The sequence below is a fragment of the Garra rufa genome, chromosome 3 (assembly GCF_049309525.1).
Source record: "Garra rufa chromosome 3, GarRuf1.0, whole genome shotgun sequence".
In the NCBI taxonomy this organism is placed as follows: Eukaryota; Metazoa; Chordata; class Actinopteri; order Cypriniformes; family Cyprinidae; genus Garra; species Garra rufa.
Window position 1 is genome coordinate 65,541,701 of NC_133363.1, and position 7,217 is coordinate 65,548,917.

Below are 7,217 nucleotides of genomic sequence, written 5' to 3' on the forward strand. Positions count from 1 at the left end.
AAAAATTATATAATTGTGAAGGGCATAATCAATAAATTTAGTAAATGAATGGTTTAGACAATTATATTAATTAATAGGAAAGTAAAATGAATAAAAGATACTTGATTGTAAATGAATGAAGAATAAATATTTAAATAAAGTAGCAACACAAATGTTTTCTAAAATACATTTCAAATGTTTTTTAAATAAATGACTGATTAAATTATAGAATATAGAAGTAAAAATTTGAAGCTAGTGTCAGAGGCCTTTTTTGTTCATTTATATAATAAATAAAAGATAACAAATAAATAGAATGCAAAAAGAATAGAAAAGTGTTAGTTTTTTTTTTTTTTTTGAAAGCAAGCAGTTAAATATTGAAAAGAATGCATGTCTTAAAGGGTCAAGATTTTTCATATAAATATGTTGTATATTATATTATGAGCGAAAAGTAAAACTTAAGAAAATGCTTTTTACTTTAGACTGCAAAAAGTATTTCCTTCCTTAGTGTTTTTGGCTTGTTTTGTTGTTGTTGTTTTTGTTTTTTGTTTTCAAAACATAACATTGTTAAATAAAAGAGAACCAGAAAACTAGATATTCATATTTGTTTTGTAACAAAATGTATCAAGATTTCGCTTAAAATAACACAAAATGGGCTCAGAAAGACATTTTTTTGTTTTCCTTTTGAAATTTTTTAACCCAATGGCAGATATATTCTTTGTTTTAAACGTAAATTCATTTTTCAATTTGTACTTTATAGATGTAAGCAAAGCTTTTGCCTTATATCTTGAAAGATTTAGTTATAAATAAACGCCGAACTGAAATAAATGTGTAATCCATTCATATTCTATCATTGTTTTATAATTTACTAACATTCCCATGTTTATCATTCACTAAATATATAATGTATAAAATATGACTAACTGAATTAAATAATAAATGTGATGGTGTCAAACATTTGTTTTTATTGTAGTAGCCTATACCATAAAGATTCATTAATGGGTGGACAAGTTATTACATGTTTCAGGTTCTAGTCTTTCACTGGATCAGATTCCTCACATGCCGTCTTCTGTGTGTTTTCTTGTGTTTTCTGCTGCTGGAAGATGTTCCCATCAGGTTGGACGCTCCATGTTATGCTGGATCTGAATATCGCATCCTGATCTGAGAGTATCTCCTTCATCTAGATATGAAATTACATCATCAATCTACTGCCATTTAGTCAACTAAAACTATTAAAAACATGTTTGCTAATGAAAATAAACACTGCAAAAAAAGAAAAAGATTATTCTACTTAAAATTATTGTCCTGTTTACCAGTACAAATAAAATGTAAACATTCTTAGATCAACATATATGTGACCCTGGACCACAAAACCAGTCATACGGTTAAAGTTTACAAAACTGAGATGTATACATCATATGAAAGCTCAATAAATTAGCTTTTTATTGATGTATGGTTTGTTAGGATAGGACAATATTTGGCCGAGATACATCTATTTGAAAATCTGGAATCTGAGGGTGCAAAAAATCAAAATACTGAGAAAATCACCTTTAAAGTTTTCAAAATTAAGTTCTTAACAATGCATATTACTAATCAAAAATTACATTTTGATATATTTATAGTATGAATTTTACAAAAAATCTTCATGGAACATGATCTTTACTCAATTTCTTAATGATTTTTGGCATAAAAGAAAAATCAATAATTTTGACCCATACCATGTATTTTTTGGCTATTGCTACAAATATACCCCAGCGACTTAAGACTGGTTTTGTGGTCCAGGGTCACATATTTAATACTACGTCAGAGCGCGTTCACATGTCACAAGCCGGATGACGAGCTCATCACATTTTCATTTTTGGGTGAACTATCCCTTTACCCTGGTGAAAAAAAAAAACCCCAGCTAAAACCAGCCTAGGCTGGTTGGCTGGTCTTAGCTGGTTTAAGCTGGAAGTAGCTGGTTTAAGCTGGTCTCCCAGCCTGGCCAGGCTGGTTTTAGCTGGTGGTTTCCCAGCCTGGCCAGGCTGGAAAAATGGCCAAAACCCCTCTAAAACCAGCCTGCCGCCCAGCTATGACCAGCTAAAACCAGGCTGGTTGACCAACTAAAACCAGCCAACCAGCCTAGGCTGGTTTTAGCTGTTTTTTTTCACCAAGGTAAGCCGATTGTGTTTAATAAGCCGAAAACGCACGTGGTCATGTAAATGTGGTAACCCGTTTTCTTTTACCGGCGTGAAGTCATAATCGGCGTAAGCATACACCAGTAATAGCACAGGTAGTTTTTTTCTACTCCGATTTCAATTTATCTTAATTTCAAAACAATTACCCTAATGACTTGTTTTGTGGTCAAGGGTCACAAATATGTATTAAACACAGTGGCCAGGATGTTTTCATAGGGAGGGGGCAACAACCAGTCTGGGGTGGCACAATAATCTTCATTATTTCAATATAAAAATGTGTTTGATTATTAAGTACTGGACTGTTATAGTGACTAAAACAAAACTGAATACATTTACTTTTCACTTAATTGTTGAGTCAGCTTGGTTATGGTTCTCAAAACCCCCAAAACTTGTTGTCCAACATTGCATACTCATGGATGAGATATGGAAATAGTGCACGTAAATACCAAAATGTAAAATTAGTTATTTTATGCTTTTAAATTGTTTCATTTTTGTTTGTATTTTACAAATGAATGAGAGAAAAACAAATTAGCGCATATTTTCTAATATAAATACACTGTGCTCACATTTGTGACCCTGGACCACAAAACCAGTCATAAGGTTAAATTTTACAAAACTGAGATGTATGCATCATATGAAAGCTCAATAAATAAGCTTTCTATTAATGTATGGTTTGTTAGGATAGGACAATATTTGCCCGAGATACAACTGTTTGAAAACCTGGAATCTGAGGGTGCAAAAAAATCAAAATGCTGAGAAAAACACCTTAAAAGTTCTTCAAATTAGGTTCTTAACAATGCATATTACTAATCAAAAATTACATTTTGATATATTTATAGTAGGAATTTTACAAAAAATCTTCTTGGAACATGATCTTTACTTAATTTCCTAATGATTTTTGGCATAAAAGAAAAATCAATAATTTTGACCCATACAATGTATTTTTGGCTATTGCTACAAATATACCCCAGCGACTTAAGACTGGTTTTGTGGTCCAGGGTCACATTTACTTGTGCATTAACTTACAAATAAAATGCATAGTCCATCAGCTTGCGCCTTGTATTGTGATCTCAAATTGCAGAATATATTTTACTACATGCAAGTTTTGCAGCTAATTATTTTTTATTTTTTTTGCAGTAATTTCATGACTGACGACAGAACTATGCTTATAGTTTCTTGTGTGCTTTATTTATGATGAAGCGATATGCGTGGCCCAATATGCGTGTAAAGTTGAAGAGTGTGCGCCGTGAGAACAGAGAAATGGCTGACAAGACAGAAAAGTTTATTTTACTGACATATAGCCTAACAACATCTCATCAGACCGCAGTTCACTGTTGTTCTACTGAAGCTCATTTGGCTCCTGTACCTTTTCCGCACACGTTTGCTCAAGTACACATCTCAAAAGTCTTCCGTTTTGAGATACAGCGACTTAATAAATGCACTTCTTAAGAAAAAAAGAGGCAGTTTTGAGTGGCTCCGCTACTGATTAAACACACAAGTGACAGAAACTAAATTAAACTAAGTCTGAAATTACTGCGCATTAAACTATATTAGCATACGGGAGCGCGGGGCACAACTTAACACTTTTTGAATTTTGCGGTTTATGTAAATCCACGTGGGGTTCAGAGTACAATTTTTATCCACATTATTTTCAGACTTGTGTAGTACAAATATATCACTTTGTTTCATATTTACAGTGTATACATTTTTCGTTATTTACCTAAAAAAAAAAAAAAAGAAGTGAAACGTGACAACATGCCCCGTAGGTGGGGTACATTGTAACATTTGAGGGGCATGTTGTAACACGACCATATGACAGCTTAAAATGTTATCTGATCGAATGAAAAAAAATATACACAACAAACTAAAATATTTTGTCAAAAAATACATGTTAACTTTTTCAAATAAAGTAATGATGTTTTTTTTTTTTTTTTTTTTTTTTTTTATAAAAATGGTCTAATTTTGGAGTTTGACAATGAACACATCGCAACAATGCTTTGAACGGCCCTGATCACAAAACACAGCTATACAGTAGTTCAAAACAATGTGGACAAATAGATGAAACACATTTAGACATTCAGAAAAACACTCTCCTCCCTCCAAACACAGCTCTCACAGAACACCACATACATAAACCAGCCAAAATGCTTTACATTTCTTGAAATAATAACTTCTGAACATTAAACATTGATTGTCAGCCTTTATTCACCTGTTTCTTGTGGTTTCTTATCAAAATCCTTAAGTCAATAGTGTAAACTGCATCGCTAGTGTCATAGAATAGCATAGTTTAATGTTACAATGTTCCCCATCTGCGCCACTGGAGTTTAAAATAGGTGAGTGTCTTCTGCTGGTTTGCGAAGCATTAATAAACGATCTAAATCTAAACTGATAAATAACAAATTGGAGATTAAAATAATAGCAGATTTGTCTAATTTTAAATGAATACTAAAAACTGAAATGAAAAGTTTACTTCAGCCAGAAATGTAGTTTTACTATGGTAAAATAAATATGCAGCTATATCTTCAAAAGGCTTTTGAATTTTGGCGCTCTTTTTTTCTCTGCACAATGTTGCTATGGCAACTAGTAAATACCGTAAATTTGGTTATGCTAGCATGTGTGGAAATATTTAATCCACGTGTGTTACAACTAACCCTGCGTTAGTTTGTGCCCCGCTCTACCCTGTTAATAATGTTATAATAACATCATCTCACCTTCTTCTCTATGGCCTCCATCACTGCAGATTCGTCCAGATGTCCGTCTGATTTCACTGCCACTCGCACACGCTGTATTTTCCCGTTTTCACGGCAGTAGAAAGGCAGTGGCGTGGTGCAGTTGTCATCAGCCAGCTCTCCATCAATATTGGCAGTCGCACACTCCTCTTCTCCACTCGAGTCATCCGGCTGCCCATTGAGCCATTTGACGGAGGGCGACACGCTGGTCTGGTCCAACCACAGCCACTGCCCCACCGTTTTGGACAGGCCGATCCAGCCGCTCCACTCGTAATGCATGGTAAGCTGGTCTACGAGAACCTGGTTCTCGGTGTCGTCTCCAACGGTGGCCAGGTCTTTGTAGTTTGCTCTGCAGTATGTTTGAGCCTCATGCCAGTTCATACCTATTTCGATGTACCTAAACTTGAAGTCAGGGTGGTAGCTGTCTGTAAAGAGCCAGTTTTGTGGTCAGGACAGAGTAACATGCTTAAAAACAAAAGTGCAATACAACTATAAAGGTGCGTTCACACCGGACGCGACTTGCGCAGTAAAAACATGCTATGCGCGCCTAGTTGAACGCTTGAACATTTGAGTTTACTCGCGCCATTCGCGCGGTAAAATTCGCGTCATTTGCGCATGACATTTTCTTCACAACAGACGCAAATTCACGTCATTGGAGGGGCTTCTGCCACTCGTCAGCGGGAAAGTAGTTGTAAAATAGATGAATGAGCTCAATTTGCCAGCTTTAGCTTGCTTGTAGTCTCAATATGTATGTATATGTAGGTCAAATTGAGTAAAGAGCGTTTTTTAAAACTTACCAGATTGTCCGACCTCTTCACTCATTTTCTTCCTAGCAAGATCCTTTTTATTCCTGTTTCTACAAAAGTCCAAAGATGTATCGTACAGCTTTGAGTAACCACAGACAGCAACGGTGATTTTGTCCTCCATTGTTGTTTCGGATTTCTGCCTCCGTCATTACTAGAGCAAGCTCCTGATTGGTTAGCGCGGCGCAGATTTTCGCCAAAGTTCAGATTTTTGTCGCTTGAAACGGTCAATGCGCGCCGCTTCATTTGCGCTATTCGCGTGTTTCGTGCCGCTGGATGGCTATTCGCGTCTTTGCATTGACTTCACATGTAAATCACTCGCGCTTGCCGCTTCATTCGCGTCCGGTCTGAACGCACCTTAAGTGTTCCAGTTTCTAGTTAATTCCTCAGTGGATAATTGGCATTTTGCATAATTTAGCAAAAGTAAAATTGCATATCAACTGAAATATATCTTAAATCTTAAAGGGATAGTTCACCCAAAAATGAAAATGTGATGTTTATCTGCTTACCCCCAGGGCATCCACGATGTAGGTGACTTTGTTTCTTCAGCAGAACACAAACAAAGATTTTTAACTCAAACCGGTGCAGTCTGTCAGTCAAATAATGGCAGTGGATGGGCACCAGACCTTTAAAAGTAAACAAAAACATGCACAGACAAATCCAAATTACACCCTGCAGCTCGTGGCAATATGTTGATGTCCTAAGACACGAAACGATCGGTTTTTGTGAGAAACTGAACAGTATTTATATCATTTACCTTTGATACACAGCAATGTCCATCTGTCATGAGCACGAGTTTAGCATCCGGCTTGTTACACGTGGACACGCTCTGGTGTAGAATACGCAAACACCGGAAGGGGAAATCGGTGAAAAGTCCCGGATGAGTTTGCGCAAACAAACGTAATCTTTTAGCTTTAAAACGGTTTGAATTGTATACCCACAATCTCTGTGCTCTATGTAAACAATGAGTGTTGTATTCATGCAACAGATCGCTTCCGGTGTTTGCGTATACTACACCAGAGCGCGTTCACATGTAACAAGCCGGATGCTAAACTCGTGCTCATGACAGATGGACGTGGCTGTGTATCAAAGGTAAAAAATGATATAAATACTGTTCAGTTTCTCGCAAAAACCGATCGTTTCGTGTCTTAAGACATCAATGTATCGTCACGAGCCGCAGGGTGTAATTTGGATTTGTCTGTGTGTGTTTTTGTTTACTTTTAAAGGTCTGGTGCCCATCCACTGCCATTATACGACTGACAGACTGCACCGGTTTTCATTAAAATCTTCGTTTGTGTTCTGCTGAGGAAACAAAGTCACCTACATCTTGGATGCCCTGGGGGTAAGCAGATAAACATCACATTTTCATTTTTGGGTGAACTATCCCTTTAAGTTATCATAAGTCATTTTGCTTCTCAATAAATGTATCTTGTTTTGAGAAGGTTTAGATACTTGTGCTGGAGAAGTTTTTCCATTTTTTGCAGCATAGGGTGGGAATGTTCAGGCACGTCACGATCCGATCTGATTCTGGG